The 20,490-nt window shown below is 42.6% G+C and overlaps 1 protein-coding gene across 1 annotated transcript in view; it reads right to left on the bottom strand.

The window, feature by feature from the left end:
• RABGGTA (Rab geranylgeranyltransferase subunit alpha) overlaps window positions 1-20,490 on the bottom strand; it is a 1,248,770-nt gene that overhangs the window by 177,534 nt on the left and 1,050,746 nt on the right. The gene's annotated exons all lie outside the window — the stretch shown is intronic.

Here is a 20,490-nt window from a genome sequence, read left to right as displayed (position 1 = left end):
TGAAACTCAAGCACCAAACTCTCCATAATGTTCACAGAACTACTTTTTCCACATAAGTTTTATTTCTGTGGCTGGCCAGGCAATTTGGTCAATCTCACTACATTTGATGATTACTGTGGAATGTTGATAGAACAGCTCATTCTGCTTACTATATCACAGAACGCACATCATTTTGGATCTATAACAGTATGCTAATCTGCTTTATTAATTTGTGTGTGTGGTTGCTATGTTTACTTGCTTAAGTAGAATGATCTACAAGACCAGTTTCAGCATTTTCACTGCCTGGGAGCACTGCCTGGTAAAGTAACATGCTCAGAGTCATGAATTAGAATGAGTAGGCACCTAAAATGGACCCACGGATTTGGCATCAAGAGGCCAGCACCAAGACACAGTCAACAGCAATGAAACTGGAGTCATTCATGACAGCTGACTGTTTCGCATCAAGGGAGATTAAACTAGTGCCAAAGGAGAATGCACCAGGAAAGGTCATCGGCTCCGATACCTCCAGCACCAAGACTTGTAGAAAGGAAACAGCTTCTTGTACGAGACTCCTAGGGCCAACACATCCACTCTAGAAATAAAGGAGGATGGAATGACATCCATTATGATCTGCATCTTGACAATGACTCATTATAAGACTCCAAATGATGTCTAAAGAACTAGAGAACCTAAGGGAGGAGACAGAAGGAAGACATTTGGAAAATTCTCTCTCAGAAAAGTAACTGGTAGCCATAGCCGGCGTTAGGCACCCGCGAAACCCGCAGCCGCGGGGAGCCCCCCGATTACTTACCCGCAAATAAGGGCCCCGATGGTCCGACCGGTGTTTACGTTGCTTCGGCTCCTCGTGGACATCTAGCTGCTCCATCATCATCATCCGCGGGTTACTTACTGGTCCAACCAGCGTGTACTTTGCTTCGGCTCGGCTCCTCGTGGATGTCTAGCTGCTCCGTCGTCGCAAAAATTCAAACTGCATTTCTGTTTTTTTTTTTTTTTTGTTTGTTTTTTTTTGATTGGCTGGCAAGCTGCACTCAATCAGGTCCGCTCGCTGAAACAAGGGATCTGATTGGTTGCAGCAGCCTGCGAACCAAGTCCCTTTGTTTTTTTTTTTTGTTTGTTTTTTTTGATTGGCTGGCAAGCTGCACTCAATCACGTCCGCTCGCTGAAACAAGGGATCTGATTGGCTGCAGCAGCCAGTGAACTAAGTCCTTGTTTTTTTTTATTTTATTTTATTTTTTATTTTTTTTTTTAAGTAGGAAGTGATGAAGCAAGGACCTGATTGGTCCTTGCAAATCACTTCCTGCACAAACTGCCTTTAAAAAGGCACCTGCAGCTAATAAGGATCACTTCTCTTGTTTTTCAACAGAGGAGTGTTTCTTATCAGCAGCAGAGTGATCGAGCAAGGTTTGGACCAGCGTAAGGACGGACAGCAGGAACGGATCAGTGGTGGATCAAGCCTTTGCAGTGGTCGTGGTTTGTGGATTATACGCTTTTTAAACTGTCCTTTTAAGGGCAACTTCTGAAAAGGTCTAACAAACTGTCCTTTTAAGGGCAACTTTTGAAAAGGTCTGACAAAACTGTCCTTTTAAGGGCAACTTCAAAGGGACTGAGTGGTCTGAGGAAGGTAAGCAGAGCAGGAGAGCCTTCAGTCGTGAACAGGGTGCAGAGTATTGGAAGCAGCCTTCTGTGGAAAGCAAAAAAGGTAAGTTTTTGGGTTTAGTTTTAACTTTATTTTTTGTGGGGGATGGGTGATTTTTTTTTTTTTTTGTTCATATTTCTTGTGTTTGTGCATATTTCTTGTACTAAGAGGTTTGGGGGAGTGTGGGCTGCGGTTGCATTAGTTTTATTTTCGTTTTGTGTACAGTTTTTGTGCTAGGAGGTTTGGGGGGGTGAGGACTGTAGTGGTACCAGTTTTATTTTGGGGCTGTGGTTGTATTAGTTTTATTTTGGTATTGTGTAGAGTTTTTGTCCTGAGAGGGTGGGGGTCAGGTTGTGGTTGTACCAGTTTCGTTTTATGTCCGTGTGCTGGTGGTAAGAGGATGGGGGGTGAGGGGCTGTGGTTATACCAGTTTTACTTTAATCATTTTACTATACTCATTTTACATTTGTTTTCTGGATAGTGTGGGATAGAATCCATTTTCAGTGGATGCCCAGGGAGAAATGCTTTTTAGTATATGTGCTAGAAATATGTAAAATAATTTGGCTTCTGTTTTATATGAGGGACAACATAAGGGAATGTGAAGTGTAATATACATTTAATTTTGATTGCCCATTGGTTAGGAAAGTGTATAACATATTTGGAGCAAGAGGATTTTGTTTTGGCAGTATCTATGCTGTATATGTAAACGGTAGAGAGAATGGGATAGGGGTGATGAAAAGGAGGGGAGATAAATAATGGGACAGAGAAGGACATTGTAGTTGGCTAGAGCAGGGATAGGTGGGCAGTCTTGTGGGCTAGAGCAGGGATAGGTGGGCAGTCTTGTGAGATGCTGCTGTCTAAGTCAATAGTATTGGGTGTATGGGGGTAAGTGGCAAGTAAAATATTGGTTGAGAATGAATGCATTCCTCTAGGAGTTTAGGTAGTGGGGGAAGAATTGCTCTTGGTCTATAATTTAAGTTCGCTCAAGCTTCCACCTTTGTGCAAGGGTATAATGTCTATTTTCCAGATGGTTGACATTAACTGCTCAGTAATGGATCTTTTAAGTATTCAGGATAAGAACTGGCTTCAACTGCTACTTTTTAAAACTGCTGGTAGATTGTCAACTGAATTTGTAGTAGGTTTTGAGTTTAACACATTTGTTAAACGCTGTTCTGCTATCTAGGTTTATAGTATTGTTTTACACTATCCCTGCTGTTGCACCTTGTTCTGTAGTTATTTTGGCTGTTTGAATTGTGCTGAGAGGTTAGGAGGTTGATGGGGCATGTACGTTGCTTAAAATGCATAATGTTGGGAGGGTGGTTTGCAGCTGTGAGAATGTTGCTGTTGAAGGCATAGATGTTTTGAATGTATACTAATGCAAGCCTTGTTACACTACTATTGCATATAACTGCAATGTTCTAATCACTGATGCAATAACTGCAATGTTTTCGTTGTCCGTACTTAATGTGTTGAAAGTTTGGGAGTGTGGTTAGGACCTGTGAGAATGTTGTAGTGTTCAATGTTTGACTGGAGCCTTTTTAATAGGGGTCATGTAATAGGACATTGTTAATGCTACGCCTATGTTTTTGGTTTTCACTTTATCCAGGAATATTGCACATCGCCGGGGGGGGGGGGGGGGGGGATGTACTCGTATCTTAATGCATGCTAATGCAAATACTGTTCTGTTGAGGGTTATAGTACTGTTTAAATATCCCTAGTGTTACAGCTTGTTCTAAGTTATTTTTAGCTGTTTGGATTATGTAATTTGGAATATGCTGGCGCCTGTACATTGTTTAAAAAGCCCAATGTTGGGAGAGTAGTTAGTGGCTGTGAGAATGTTGCAGTGTTCAATGTTTGCCTGAAGTTTTTTAATGTGGGGCCACACACACGTAGCACATTGTTAATGCTACGCCTATGTTTTTGGTTTTCACTTTATCCAGGATTATTGTGAATCGGCTGGTGATGGTGGGGATTCTGCAGAATGTACTCGTATCTTAATGCATGCTAATGCAAATACTGTTCTGTCAAGGGTTATAGTATTGTTTAAATATCCCTAGTGTTACAGCTTGTTCTGAGTTATTTTTGGCTGTTTGGATTATGTAATTTGGAGGATGATGGAGCCTGATATCTTAATACATGCTAATGTAAACACTGTTCAGCTGTCTAGGTTTATAGTACTGTTTAATTATCCCTGATGTTACGCCTTGCTCTGCAGTTATTATTGACTGCCTGAATTATGCTCTTTGGAAGTTGAGAGAACTTGTGCATTGTTTACCATACCTAATGTCAGGAGAATAGCTGTGAGAATGTTGCAAAAGGTGTGGATGTTCGAATGTATACAAATGCAACCCTGTTACGCTACTATTGTTTACCAACAATGTACTAATGCAATGGCTTACTTTTCATCATTGTCCATACTTATTGTGTTGAAAGGTTTGGAGTGTGGTTAGGGCCTGTGAGAATGTTGCAGTGTCCATTGTTTGCTTGGAGTATTTTTAATAGGGGGGCACAGACTGTAAGCACATTGTTTATGCTATGCATTTTTGTTTTCACTTCACCCAGAATTCTGCCTAGACTTGGGGGGGTTAAGAATTCCGCAGAATGTACTGATATCTTAATGCCTGCTAATGCAAACACTGTTCTGCTATCTGTTTATAGTGCTGTCTAACTGTTCTTGATATGCTTTGTTGCAATGACTTATTTTTATGGTCCATAGCTATTGTATTGAAAGTTTGGGAGTGTGGTTAGGGCCTGTGAGAATGTGGCAGTGTCCATTGTTTGGAGTTTTTTTGTAATGGGGGGTGTCACAGACTGTAAAGCACATTGGTAATTTTTTTCACTTCGTCCAAAATTGTGCCGAGATGGGGGGGGTAAGAATTCCACAGAATGTACTGATGTCTTTAATGCATACTACTGCAAACACTGCTCTGCTATCCAAGTTTTTTGGCTGTCTGAATTAAGTTGACAATTTTAGGAGGTTGATGGGGCCTGTGAGAATTGTGTCCAGATGTTGTTTGGTTTTTAGCCTGTTCTCTCTCAATGATTGCATAGCACAATGTGGACAGCTGAGGCTACTAACAGAAATGGACTTCTTGTTTCATACCCTCCACGTAATGCATGGTACATTCCTTGGATTTATGCTTTTGTACATTGATCCTGTGCTAAGAGGGGTTGTGGGAATGTCATTCTCCCAGTCTGTGTGCCACTTCATCCTTCACACATGAGGTTTTCTAGCAAATCCATGATTTCACTCCTTTGTTCAAAAAATGATTTTGATTTGTTCAAGTCTGCTAAGAGATTGTGAGGAAGTGGGCATGTGTAGTCTGTATTGTACCGTAACATTTTTCTTGCCACACTTTGGTGTGTTCCCCTTCAAACTTGTGCCTCTCCTAGTTCTTTCAGACTTTAGTCTAAGAAGCTTGTAATATCAATCTTTTGCAACATTTGTGGCCTCTTCACATGTTTAGGGGGATGACAGGAGAATAATTGTGTAGAAAAAGCTGACGTTCACCTCTAGTGATAGATATTTAACATGAAACTGTAACCTGGGCCTCTCATTACTTGTTTGTGCCTACTGGTTAGTCATTCTTCAGTCTTTCTGCCTGCAGTGCAATAGACTGTCAATGCAAGTCATTAAGCATTTATGACCAAAGGACTCTGCATATGTAGTAATTCTGCTTTACTTCCATTCCCAGTTAGAGATGAAGCGTACATATTTGTCAGGAGCAGCAAAAAGAAAGCTTCAGCAGCAGAGGAATGAGGATGCAGAGAGACAGGGTTCCATTATGAAATTTTTCTGTGACTCATCGGCGAGGGGAGATTCAGGAAAAACTCTGCCTTCGGGACAACACAATGGTTATGAATTACAGTCTGACCACTGTGAGGCCAGCATCCTTTCACTAGAAAGTAACCACTCTCTTGCGGCCACACCACAGGCTACTTCCTGTGGACCTACAGCCATTACCATGGGTGAAAGCACGGCAGCAAATGCAGACTCACCTGAGGTGTTGCCTGGATCACCAGACTTTGATACAGAAGGAGCCCATACTTCCGTAGTGACAGATGTGGCCTATGACTTGCAGGGAGTGTCTGGTACATCTCTGGAGGATCTAGGGACTTGGCCAGACTTGATTAGGGATGAGTTTAGGGTAGCTGCCATTCAGCATGGACCTGTGCAAGTGGTGTTAACACAGTTCCCAGTCAATGAGCAGAAAAGATTTACATCTGAGAACTATTTCCATGTGCTGCCTAATGGAGCGAGAGCAAAACGCACTTGGCTGACATATTCGGTCTCAAAGGATGCACTGTTTTGCTTTCCATGCAAATTGTTTGGACATTCTAACCATCTTCTCAGGTCAGGTGGTTACAAAGCATGGAGAGAGATGTCCAAAGCTTTACACAGCCATGACAGAGCGCCAGAGCATATGGCATGCATGATGAAGTGGAAGGAACTGGACAACAGAATAAAGAGTAGGCAGACTATGGATGATGAGACAAGCAGTGGTTGAAAAGGAGAACTCACTGGCGTGGTGTCTTAGAAAGCATTATTGCTGTTGTCCAGTACTTGGCAGAACGGAACATGGCATTCCATGGTACAACTGATGCCCTGGACACCTATGACAATAGCAACTTCTTAGGTCAAGTGCAACTTTTGTCGCAGTTTGACCCTGTCATGGCTGAACATTTGCGTCGTATTCGTAATAAAGAGATAATGGATCACTATCTTGGGAAGGACATACAGAATGAAGTTATCCAGTTGATTGCAAATGCTATTTTAAGGATCATAGTAGGGAAGGTGAAGGACGCTAGGTACTTTTCTGCGATTCTTGATTGCAGGCCAGATATCAGCAATCAAGAGCAAATGACTGTAGTAGTTCGGTATGTGGACATTTCACAGACTGCAGCCACAGTTGAGGAACATTTTCTGGGATTTGTGCCTGTGAATGACACAACTGGGGCAGGACTGACAGAAGCTCTTCTTCAGACTCTTCAAAATCATCAACTGGACATTAATGACCGTCGAGGACAAGGATACGACAATGGCAGCAACATGAAGGGGAAACGCGCTGGACTGCAGGCCCGGATAAAACAGATGAATTCAAGGCCTTTTTATGCGACGTGTGCCTGCCATAATTTAAATCTTATAGTTAGTGATGGAGCACATTCATCAGTACAGGCAGCGTCATTCTTTGGATGTCTGCAGAACATTTACGTACTCTGTTCAGCATCAACAAGCCGATGGCAGATCTTAAAACGGCACACAAATGTCACTGTGAAGCCACTGTCGGAGACTCGCTGGGAATGCAGGATAGACTCTGTCAATGCAGTAAGATTTCAGTTGAAGGGAGTCATTGAGGCATTACAGGAGATAGGGCAAGCAGTATGTACAAATGATGCTGCAACATATCAACAAGCAAGAGGACTGTGCTCAGAACTTGTCATACCAGTTCATTGTATGTTTAGTGGTTTGGTATGATGTGCTGACAGAGGTAAATCGTGCAAGCAAAGTTCTGCAGAGTCCATCTGTTGATATTTCAACATGTGTCAAAGTGCTGGCATCCACTATGGACCTGCTTAAGAATTACAGATAAACGGGATTTCAACATGCCATGGGCGAAGTCTCCAAGACAGCGGAAGAACTGGATGTTGGCACCACATTTCAAGAAAAGAGACGAAGGAAAGTAAAACGGTTCTTTGACTATGAAGGAGGAGATGAGACTGTACAGGATCCAGCGGTAAAATTCCGTGTAGAGTTCTTCAATGTGCTGCTGGACACAACAATCCAATCATTTACTGACCGGTTTCAGCAGCTTTCAGAGTTTGATAAGGCCTTTGGATTTTTATCAAATATGAAAGCCTTGAGTGATGTTGCAGAAGACACACTGCTGCAACACTGCAAGGCTCTGAAAGAACAACTGACTGACATAATAAGTGGCCACTGTGGTATTGATGACTCTGACCTTGGACACGAACTTAAAAGCCTTTCTCGAATGATTGATAATGAATCATCACCACTGACTGTGTTAAATTTCCTTATTCGCAACCACTTGCAAGACATATATATATATAAATACTTATGTTTCACTGCGCATTTATTTGACTGCGCCTGTTACAGTGGCTACTGCAGAACGCAGCTTTTCTAAGCTGAAACTCATAAAGACATACCTGCGTTAGTCAATGAGTCAGGAGAGACTTTCAGGCTTAGCTGTGCTCTCAATTGAGCATGAAGTGGGACAAAGTGTATCACATGGCAGCCTCATTGAAGATTTTGTCCGGAAGAAAATTCGTAAGATCCCAGTAAAACTGTAGATTAGGTATGTGCTCATATTTCCTTTCCAGTAATCTTTTATAATGCTGTCGGGCAGTAATTTCAGGTAGTACTTTAGTGTGGCTTGTATGCTGTGTATTCGACTTTTTTTGTTTACGTACCTCCAACAGGTAGGACCATGAGGATGGAACTAGCAGGATGTTAGGCAAAGGCAGCTAGGAGCAGCTGGACTCGTCGGGAGTGGCAGGACTTGTCGGGAGCAGAAGGACTCGTGTGGAGCGGCAGGGTAGTGGCAGGACTCATCAGGATGGCAGGACAGTTGGGAGCAGCAGGACTCTTCAGGGGCTAGGACAGAAGCGAAGGAAGAACAGACAAGTGGCAACAGTCAGAAGCTGAAGAGGTAAATGCATATGGAAGATGAATGCCACTTTGGTATCCATTTTCTTTCTGGGTTTGAGTCTGCCTGTGTCAGACTTACTAATCCCCATTACTCTCGTGTGCATGGGTTTGAGTCTGCCTCAGGCTCAGTAATCCCCATGGCTTTCTTTTGGGTTTGTTTGGGTTTGAGTCTGCCTCAGGCTCTGTAATCCCCATGACTTTCCCTTCTATGTTGTCTGTAGTCTTTTCTGTGTCCCATAGCTGTGTTGTGTACATATGCAGTGTGACTGTTCTGCATGTCAGTAATTGTGTGGGTGTTCATGTTCAGTCTTGCTGTAGTGCAGTCTTTTATCGTGTGTGTGGGAGTCTGTGTGTGTGTGTGTGGGAGTCTGTGTGTGTGTGTGTGGGGGAGTCTGTGTGTGTGTGTGGGGGAGTCTGTGTGTGTGTGTGTGTGGGGGGGAGTCTGTGTGAGTGTGTGTGTGTGTGTGTGTGTGTGTGTGTGTGTGTGTGTGTGTGAGTCTGTGTCTGTGTGTGTGTGTGTGTGTGTGTGTGTGTGTGTGGGTCTGGGTCTCGCTCTGTGTGTGTGTGGGTCTGGGTCTCTGTGTGTGGGTCTGGGTCTCTGTGTGTGTGTGGGTCTGTGTGTGTGTGTGTGTGTCTGGGTCTGTGTGTGTGTGTGTGTGTGTGTGTGTGTGTGTGTGTGTGGGTCTGGGTCTCTGTGTGTGTGGGGTCTGGGTCTCTGTGTGTGTGTGTGGTCTGTGTGTGTGTGTGTGTGTGTGTGTGTGTGTGTGTGTGGGTCTGTGTCTCTGTGTGTGTGTGTGTGTGTGTGGGTCTGTGTCTCTGTGTGTGTGTGTGTGTGTGTGTGTGTGTGTGTGTGTGTGTGTGTGTGTGTGTGTGTCTGTGTGTGTGTGTGTGTGTGTGTGTGTGGGTCTGTGTCTGTGTGTGTCTGGGTCTGTGTCTCTGTGTGTGTCTGGGTCTGTGTCTCTGTGTGTGTCTGGGTCTGTGTCTCTGTGTGTGTCTGGGTCTGTGTCTCTGTGTGTGTGTGTGGGTGTGTGTCTGGGAGTCTGTGTACCTCTGTGGGACTGGCTACCTTGATGCGGTACAGAGGCTTGCCGTAATGTAACAACATTGCTACTAAATGCCAGTCAATGTGGGTGTCTTTGGGGAGTCAGTGTAGGTGTCTTTGTGTACCTCTTTGGGACTGGATACCTTGATGCAGTACAGAGGCTTGTCATAATTTAACATTGCTACTAAATGCCAGCTGTAGCTCTTTATCTCATGTCACAAAATCTGGACAAAGCCACAGATAATGGGGTTCCAGCCCCAAAGATCTGGGCAAATTTTAAATATTGCTGTTATAAACTGAATGTTAGAATAAAAGGTCTTGCCATAGATGTTCTGAAGGGTATATGAAGTTAAACTGAAATGCCTGTCATTTAATGAATTCAGTCATCAATGACTGCCACAAAAAATCCAGAAAACTCTAAATTGAGGAACAGACCAAACAAGAGTCACATCTGGACATTCTTTGAAAATCTGGGCAGTTGAGTATGCAGTCAGTGTCTGCATCTGTGAGTGGCAACCTTGCTATGGTACAGGGGTTTCATAATGTCACATTGGTACTCGATGCCAGTCAGTGTATGCACCTGTGAGTTGCTACCTTGTCATGTGCATCTGAGTCGCTACCTTGCTGTGGTACAGGGGTTTATCAGGATTGTAACATTGGCACTAAATGCTAGTCAGTGTGTGCGCACCTGTGAGTAGCTACCGTGCTGTGGTACAGGGGGTTGTCTTAATGCAACATTGGTATTAAGTGTCAGTCAGTGTGTACCTGTGATTAGCTACCGTACTGTAATATAGAAGTTTATCATAATGTAACCTTGGTACTAAATGCCAGTCTGTGGCTTGGCACAAATTCTTAATGATCTGAATGTAGTGACACTAGTGGTTAAATGGTGCTGGATGAGCTTGACAGGGAAGGAGGTGCAATGGCAATGTGGTCACGCTTGATGTTCTCTTGAGTAGGGCCCCCAACTTGAACCTTGCTGGGGGCCCTCAAAATGCTAGCACCGGCCCTGCTGGTAGCTATCCTCCTGGGAGACTAGTCTAGAATTGCTATGGTCTCAGAGTCAGATGGCCCCCACACTAGAGGAGTGCATTTCTGAAATTACCAGAGTCACTCCTCAGACTGAGGAACTTTAGCTGAGGAAGAAAGGACAGGCTGAGCAACATCTAATCTCTTCTTCTCTCTGTCTTTTTCTCTTTCTCGCTTACTCTCCCCATTTATCTTTTTCAACCTGGGTAGAAGAAGACAAGGGACCTTTCACAACCAACTTGTTTTTCTGATCCTAGATAGAGCATGGGTCAAAGCCCTTACAGATTAAATGGGAGGCAGTCAATTGCTCTTTCCCCAGACATGCCACATGCTGAAGTGGAATCCTGTGGCTGAACTGGATACACTTCCTGATGAATTTACCTGTAATCAGAAACACCTGCTAAAAACACTGCAATTACTGAATCACTACAGGACTACTATACCAACTGTAGCAGCAGCAACAACAATAATAGGAACAGGAAATAAGTCTGCACTGCATGGAAAGAAAGGAGCCAAAATATTTGTCTAGGGCCAAAACAGGTAACCATGAGAGATGAAAGGAAAGAAAGAACTTTAACAAAACTCTGCACTTATTGTAGGGAATATGTCTTCTCACCTGAAGTGGCAAATGAGATCTTGGTAATTAGAGGGTAGAGGTGCATCATGATAGTACAGAAGGAGCTTGAACATTTTGCAGTAGCTTCAGGATGCCAAGATGGATCTGCCTGATGGATTTTCTCATCAGTCAAACTGGATGGACAGAATAATGTGGGATCAATACACATTGCCAATATAGTTTGCTGTAGGACCTACAAATGACACATTAGAACTGCCCGTGAATGTCAAGAATACAGATGCTCTGGTCCTCAGTGGAATCCTTCCTTCTCCAAGAATGATGCCTAGGTACAAAGAAAAGATAACTGGCTTCAACAACTGATTAAATAGTTGGTGTCATTCCAGGGGGTTCAGTATGTTTTAACATGGGAAGAGATGCCCGACAATCACACTTGCTTTGCAAAGGATGACCTGCACTTCTTGTTCCAGGGCTTCTGCATACTAGCTAAAGCCCTACCCCATAGTGCCTTTTGATGTAATAGCATCAGCTGCCTGATTTTTACCACTGACAACCTGATGTCAGTCTTGGAGTAACAGCAACTGATGCAGAAATACTAAGCCTCTGGTATTCGGGTCGACCGTGGGCTACCCCTGGCAGGATAACCCAAATGTGATGACTGCAACAGTGAAACACGAAGAACATCTGCAAATCACACTAAAAAGGTCCAACCATCAATTTATAGCCTGTTACAGTACATCCTCTATGCCCCCTGAAATTGTATAAGGTTCCTATACGTGCTTGATAAACCCGCTATAAACAAGAACTGCATTGTTTTGGGAGACAAACTACTCCTCAATAAACTGGAGTGCCTATACCTCTACTATAGGATATGCCCAAAACGTTTAGTTTTAATAAGCAAAAACTTTCTAGACCAGAATATTAATAAAACCACTAGAAATCATAATATTCCTGACCTTATCCTTACCATTAGGACTTCTTCATGTACCTTCTCCTGGCATCTCTTTCCACTGTTAAATCAGATGGAAAACTAGTCACCTTCAACTTTCAAATCTCTAAAGCCACTGAAACCACTATCAGAATTCAAGGATTTCAAATGGACTGATCTAATCAAATTCTATGACAAGGTTTCAAAATTCACGTATAGTGGCATCACCCCAGATGTTATCAGGGCAGGTAGTTTCATAGAGAACTTAAGATACAGAACTGGAGTCCAAAGTGGACCAAAATAAAAATAGGAAATTTAAAAACAAACCACCCTGGTGGTCCACCAACTTAAACTCTACAATAAAAAGAAGAAAAAACTCCTATTATGCATGCAGGCAGTCTAAAGACCCTCATATATCAAGATCATCAGAAAATTGAGAAAAACATGACGATACTTTTAGGTCAACTAGAACTACCCATGAACCTAGGTTACCATCTGAAGCTAAAGACAATTACAAATCGTTCACTAGCCATGCTAGGAAACTAAGACATAACACCCAACAGTGCTCTGAACTTATTCATAACAGCACTATCTACTCTGATCCAGTAGACATTCCTTTAATCAGTGGAAACTTTACCCGAGACAACTATCAAAAACCCATTTATTCTTGGATCTCCCAGACACCTCACCATCACTAACGAACATGTACTGAAGGTGCTCTCCAAGACTAAAAATAATTCCTTAATGGGACACTATAATATACATGTCTGTTTAATAAACAGCACTAAATTATTGGCAAAGCCACTCAAACTATGTAACCCAAGTTGTCGCCAAAGTTTGGAGTACAGCAGCAGTGATGCCACTCTACATGGGTGACTCCAACACTGACCCTGGGAATTATAATCCCATCAGCTTGAAAACTCCTATATGCAAAGCCATGGAACATGTTATAACAGACTTGATAAACTGTAATATTAAACATTTCATCAGGCTAGACCCACAGTAGTTTGGCTTTGCCAAGGGTAGCCTATCTAATGAACCTGGTTAACTTTTTGACTAGGTAACAATGGCTGTTGACAGTGGTCATGCTGTCCATACAGCATACCCTGATCTAGCCAAGGGATTTGACCCCACCACCACGCTAGCATAGTTACTAAGCTTAATGCATTAAAAATAGAGCCCTGTGTGGTAAGATACATAGTAAATTGCCTAAAAGACAGAATCTATACAGTGCAGGTAGAAGATGCCTTATCAAAGAGTACAAAGGTGACCAGTACTGTTCCAAAGGACTCTGTCCTTGGCCATCTTTTGCTCAGCATTTACTTTTTTATCTCTAGATCATGAACCTAGACCTCTGGATAACCCAGTTTGCAGAAGACTAAATAGGTAGTCACTGTCAAGCTCCCTTTGATGAAAAAGACCTTCGACAAGAACTTAACACTTGTAAACACCTGCTGTACTAAAAATGGGCTCAAATTAGAGAGTAAAAAATGCAATACTGTTACATTTGGTAAACAACCCCCCACCCCCAGCATACAACATACACAACACCCCACTCCAAAATGAGACTGTTGTTAAAGACCATGGAACATGGGTTGATTGCTCCCTCTCCTTTGACCTTCATGTAGTGACATCAGTCAGAAAGTTCCTCTTCTTAACACAGCCAATTGCCAAAGGAATATTATCCAGATCTAAAAAGGGTCACTGCCCCCTTATATTCAGCATCAATTAGGGCTAATTGCTGAACACAACAACCTCTTTGGGATGTACCTCATTAAACATATCAATCAATTAGAACGACCCCAGAGGTTCCTACTAATCACTAGCTTAAAATCCCTAAACTACCAAAATGTCCATAAGCACTGACTATTACGTCTCCTATACAATTCTGAGAAAAGATCTATGTCTTCTCTTCCATGACATTAGGGTCTCGGTGATCCTGGATCTCTTGCATCTCCACAATCAAATAGTTCCACAAATACCAGAATCAGGGATCTAAAATTTTCATCAGCAAATAAAGTATGGTGGAATGATAAGTTAATTATGCAGCATTTTCCCCACATCTGGAATAAACTTCTGCTGCAAATTAAGCAGTGTGATACATTATCTTCCTTCAAATGGGAACTGAATAACTGGATGGGTATTCACAAATTCAACCCTGACTTGACTGGGCTAGCCCTCCTTGAAAAAGGAGGTACAGTACAAGGCTGGGTACTGTCAAGGTGTAGATGCTTGCCAGACTCTGTTTTTTTTGTAATTCCTATGATTTCTACATACATGCATTCAGACTGAAAATACTGTAAATATTATCTACTTATTGTGTACCTATCTTTTCATATTGTGTGTGTATGTATATTCGTGTGGTGTGTGTGTGTGTGTGTGTGTGTGTGTGTGTATGTATGTATGTATGTATGTATGTATGTGTGCATGTATATGTGTATATATATATATATATATATATATATATATATATATATATATATATATATATATGTGGATCTACTTATGTTCATTGAAAACATATTTTTTCGAAGAACAGAATTACGAACATACACCAGCAAAAGTGCACTTTTGCGAACACCGGTTCACTGAACCAGAAAACAAAAACAGAAAAACCCTGCAAACACACTTTTGCAAAGGGGCATGTCCCCCTGCACCCCCCCCCCACACCCCCTACTTATATATGCTAACTCTGAGATCACACTATAATGGGGAAACAGGTATATTTCCTTAACCCCAGTGTACCGTTTTTCGGTGAAGTGGGTAAGTGTGTTTGCAGGGTTTTTCTATTTTTGTTTTCCGGTTCAGTGAATCTGTGATATATATATAATGTATGATCATGTCTCAAAAGGGCCTTTGGACTATTCTACTGAATTCTCAATTTATGGAAGTTTATCAATGGTAGGATTTTTCTGGGAGGTGTTAAATGCTGTTCTCAGACTACTGAGGTAAAACTGCTTCTTTCTTATGTGACATCTGAAATCTTACCAGTGGATAAAATAAATTAAAAATCAGCATAGAGGGTGACGTATAGTGTCAAATCTGATCACTGGCACCCATCCACACTGTGGATGATCTTAATATGACCACTGGCACCAATTGGTCTAGAGTATGAGCAGCAGTATGAACTCTGACCACAGGCACACATCAGCACAGAAAATAATCTAAATCTGACCACTGGCACCCATCAGCATACAGGATGTGCTAAATCAGATCACAGGCATTAAATCTGTTACAGACACCTGTCAGTATACAGATTTGACCTGCAAAACACAACTTTCACAAATGTTCAGGCTGCAAAGTGTCTCCTCTTGGCTATGTTGCTAAAGAAGAAATTCATATAAAGGGATGTATCCTAAGACAGAAGCAGTTTATCTTCATGTTCAGCAGGACCCCAGTGTTAAGTTGGTTTTTAGTAGATTCAAAGACAACCCTTAATCAGGCATTGAAAATAGTACTGCAGGGTCCTTTACATCTTCTCTGAGTTTTTCTTCTCATTTTGTCTACCAGTCTGCACAGCCTCTCAGCCAAAGTTTTGCAGCACTAACACCTTTGTGCACACTCAGCAGTGCAAGGAAATAGGGTATAAAATGGGCTGTTGGCAATGATTATTCTTTCACTTCTGCAAGGGACGCTGCCATCAATCAGCACTGCTCATCAACCCCAAAGCAAGGGAGGTTGTCTCCCCTGTTTGCATTAGGGAAATTGCACCTACCTAGTGTGCTCCCTAATGCAAATCACCATCTCTATCCCCTGGGAGTAGTGATTGGCCCATACCCCTACATTTCCCTCCTTCTCTGGCTGGTTCTTCTAATAGCGGGGCTGCTAAGCAAACTCCAAACACCTGGGTCACAGTCAGGGCTCCATCCTTCTGTGCCGCAGAACTAGGTTGCATCTCCTTTAAGGGGAGTGTCTCGCTGGAGCATTTGTCCACATATGGGAAGATGTGACTTTCCCAGTCATAAGGTGAGTGAATAATGGTGCCAACCATGTGTTAAACACACTGTGTAGAGTGAAAATATCAGAGAGCAAGAAGGTGAACTGGACCTGTTCCTGTCCTGTTTTGAAGTACAGGAATTAACCATTTTCCTTGTGGACTGGAATATTCAGGTAGGTATTCTTCAAATCCAGAGAGACCATAAGGGTGTCTGGCATCATTAAACGTAGTAGGTCCAGTAGAGCTACTACACTGAATCAGATTTCTTTACAGAAATTGTCTTCACTCTGTATGGTCCAGAATGGGTAATAGGGCCTGTTCTTTGGAATCAAGAACAGTCTATAATAGAACCCTCTGTATGGATTTGCAAATACAGAGCTGAGACAAAACTGTTGTGATTAATCCATCAGATTTAATGGGAAGCATTTCTAGGAAAGGATGGAATGTTCTTAATTCTATTTTGTACCTTACTGATGCAACCTCCCTTAATCATTTGACCAGTCAGTTGGAACCAGCTTCTTCTGAAGTAGGAAAGTCTTCCTTCCAGATGGTGGAAGGGAGGAGGTTGGATGAAGGGGGAGGAACTGGATAGTCAGTACCACTTGTCAACATCCGAGGAGGGTGGAGGTTTACTATTACTCCTCCTCCTCTACCAGCTGGCCTGCCTTAACCTCTACCACCTTTCCAGCTCTCTTTCTTTTAAAGATGCATTATTTTGCTAAAACGTTCTGCCTTTTTTGCAGTAAAAAATGCCTGCTGGGATAATTTGAAATTTAGCTGGGAAAGGGTGGGGGGAAAAAAAAGCTACTTTACTGATGCCACAGTCTTCCTACTCTTCTTCTTCAGATTCTTAAGATTTTCCTGAGAAGGGGGAGACGTCCACTATAGCAGCAAAGGTGTAAGGCGGAAAATGGTGTGCTGGGCTAGATATTGGTAAAACTGGCAAGATTCTAGTAAGAATAACTGGAACATTAACTTTGAAGTTTATATCATTTAAGAAAAAAATTCAAAGGAAGAAAAACTTCATAAAGGATAAAAAAAGTGGAAAGCTTCTCAACATGTTGAGTGCCAGACAGAAAAGTAGCCAAAGGAACAAGAAAATCAAGTAGACCTTTCCTGGCACTTTAGAACAGAAAGTAGATCAGATGCATATGGAAATTTCAAGATAAGCAGTTCATGGATGGATTACATTGCCAGCAATAATAGAAGGATTCAAGAGGTAGAAGAAACCCTCTCTAAAAGTTAATGAAAATAGACAGTGAGCTGTGAGAATTGATCTGTAATGTGATGAACTGCTTCAAAAAATAACTGAAATGGAAGATAGACCTCTTTGTCCTCTTTGTTCTCCAGGAGCCATAGGTAGGGAAAAGGAGGGTGGGATGTAAGAATGAAGGCGAGATGGACAACAAACATGGAACATTATGGTGAGTACATAACTTCTTTATGTTAGGTTGTCCTATCTCACCTCCATTCTTACTGGTTGGGACAGCATACCCAGCACCATATTCCTTGGGTGGCTCACGGTGTATATTCTTCAGGACAGTGGACACAAAGGAGGCCCTGTCCCTGGAGGCCAAATCTACTTTGTAATGAGTGATAAAGGTATGAGGCCTTGCCCAAGTCGCAGCACCACAAATGCTACCAAGTGGCAGCCTAGCTCAAAAGGCAGAAGAGGTTGCCATAGCTCTTGCAGAATGATCTTTGACTTTAAAGGGGAGAAATTTGTTATTAGAATTATATATAAAAGTAATACAATCTGAGAGCCATTTTGAAAGTATGACCTTAGACATACAGGCACCTTGCTTTGCTTCTGAAAAGGACACAAATAACTGATCAGATTTCCTGAAATCCTTTGTCCTATGTAAGCAGAAGCGTAACTGTCTGTACATCCAGTTGGTGAAGCTTACATTATGCCTTGTTGCCATGGTTTGGGAAAAAATGGTAAATCTATAGACTGATTTAGGTTAGACTGTGAGCATATTTTTGGCAGGAAGGATGGGTTTGTTCGAAGGGATTCTCTGTCTTTGTGAAAAAGTATATATGGTGGCTTGATCGACGATGCTTGCAGTTCTGAAACTCTTCTAGCAGAATTGATGGCAATCAACATACTTGTTTTCCACGTTAAAAATTTTAGATCACATGATGAGGCAGGTTCAAAGGGGGGAAGGATCAAACAGGACAGAACAAAGTTTAGGTCCCATGGTGGTAGGGGTGTTTTTACGGGTGGTTTTAAGTTAGTACCCTTCAGGAAGGCTTTGCATAGTTTGTGGGACATCAAGTCAGGGGCAAAATCGCTTATATGGAAATTAGACATTGCTGCTAAATGTACACGAAAGGTAGCTGCAGCTCCATCTTCATTAAATATTTTTTCCAGAAATTCGAGAACAGAAGTTATAGGAGCAGAAAAGGGGTCAATGTGTTTTGTCAATGCCCAGGAAGAAAACCTTTTCCATTTACTGATATATAATTTTCTCGTTGAGGCCTATGAAAAGAGATCAAGATATATTTGACTTGAGGGAGGTTAGGAAGCCTGACTATATTTGGAATTGGAGCAGCCAAGCAGTCAATTTGAAGGTTTAAAGACGAGGGTGGAGCATTCCAGACGTATGAGTCAGAAGGTCTGGAACTGAGCCCAAAACCCACGGCTCCTCCTGAAGATGAGGCCAAAGGAAGAGGAACCAAATCTGACAAGGCCAGTATGAGGCAATGAGAATCAGCTTTCTTCCCAACGAGCTGGCTTTCTAGAGAACCTTGAGTATTAGAGTAAAGGGAGGGAAGAGATAAAGAAGTCCCGCGGGCCAATCGTGTACAAGTGCATCCATTGATGACTCACCCGGAGGAGGGATCATGGCAAAATAGCTGCTGCATTTGGCATTCATGGATGTGGCAAAACGGTCACAGCAAGGCTGGCACCATTTCTGAAAGGTCATCTCCGCTACCTCGTTTTACGGACTACTTGTGAGGCAAGAGAATTGCTCTGCTGAGTTTGTCTGCTATCACGGTGATTTCCTCGGGATGTCCATTGTTATCAGAAAGTGTTGGGATGAGATTGCCCACTGCCATACTCTGAGGGCCTCTCGACAAAGGGATAAGACCTGGTTCTTCCTTGTTTATGTACCAGACAACCGACATGTTGTCTGTCTGTATTGCAACTGTTCCTAGCAGGAGAGATTTGTGGAGTGCCTGCAACATCAAAAACACTGCTCTCATCTTTAGGATATTGATGTGCAAATGGGCCTCGTGATCTGCCAAGTGCCTTGGACTGTCCTTCCCAGATAAAGCCCCCCCACCCTATCTGGGAGGCATCCATGGTCACTGTGGCCACAGGCTGTAGGGAGAGAAAGGTATGTCCTGATGTCACGTGACTGGAGTGGAGCCACCAGCGAAGGTCCTTCTTGCAGGACTCGGTTAACAGAATTTGGTGAGACATGGGTAGTTCCTGCAAAGACCACTGGGTGAATAGTAGCCACTGCAGAATTGTCATGTTCAAGCGTGCTAGTGGAACTAAACTTATAGCTGCTGCCATGGTTCCCAAGACTTTCAAAACTGTCCTTGCCTATACTCTTGTTTTGGAGAGAAAGTTGGAGACTCGCTGTCTTAAAACTCTTTCTGCAGGAAGTTTTGCCATCATGTTCATTGCGTCTAGATTTGCTCCTATAAACACGATACCTTGCGATGGCAACAAGGCAGATTTTTCATAATTTACTGTGATTTCCAGGTGAGAGCAGAAAGAAAGACTGGTATCTCTTGATTCCAGTAGTAGATGCTTGGTGGTGGCAGTTAGGAGTCAGTCTAGATAAGGAAACACTTGGAATCCTAGATGTCTCAGGTGAGCCGTGACTACCGCCATGCACTTGGTGAACGGTCTAGGGGCTGTAATGAGACCAAAGGGCAGAGCTCGAAACTGGTAATGATTGGCTCCCAGACAGAAGAGTAGATGACTCCTGGATGACCTGTCCATCTTTATGTGGTAGTAAGCATCCTGGAGGTTTACAGAGCACATCCAACTGTCTTTTCCCAAAAAGGGAAGAATCGACTGCAGTGTTACCATCTGGAACTTGATCTTTTTTACTGAATCATTTAATCTGCTGAGATCCAAAACTGGTCTCCAGTCCCCTGCTCTTTTTGGCACTAAAAAGAATCTTGAGTAAGTTCCGGATCCTATTTGGTCTGCGGGGACTCTCTGGATGACTATTGTCTAGTAACTTTTGAATTTCTAGAGTTGCTTGATCCCTTTGATTGGGTGGAACGTTTGGGGTTTTCTTTATGTTTGGGACAGGAAGAGAAAAGGGTATGGAGTATCTTCTGGATATGATACTTTGTACCCACTTGTCTTTTATTATTTCCAGCCAGGCTTATAGGTATAAAGATAATCAAACCCAGACTGCCTCCAGAGATGGACAGATGGGCCTTCATTCAGAAGTGCTGAAAGGGCCCATCATGGAAAGAATCCCTGTTGCTCTGGTTTTGCAGACCCTCTCTGCCATGTGGACGGCGTCTTCCATTTGTACTTTCTCCTCTGCCCCTAGGTGAAGAGTCACCATGTGTCTTCTCTAAAACTCACTGGGACTTACGGAACCACATCTTTCCCCCCTTCTGGCCTTTTGGATAAGGTCTAGAAGGTACGGACAAACAGACTCCTATGGCAGAGAGATTTTCCTTGTTCACACCTGGTTA

Source organism: Protopterus annectens, chromosome 16.part0, assembly GCF_019279795.1.
Source record: "Protopterus annectens isolate FY-2018-M chromosome 16.part0, PAN1.0, whole genome shotgun sequence".
In the NCBI taxonomy this organism is placed as follows: Eukaryota; Metazoa; Chordata; order Ceratodontiformes; family Protopteridae; genus Protopterus; species Protopterus annectens.
Note: the sequence above shows the minus strand (reverse complement) of the source record. Positions and strands in the feature narration are given on the sequence as shown.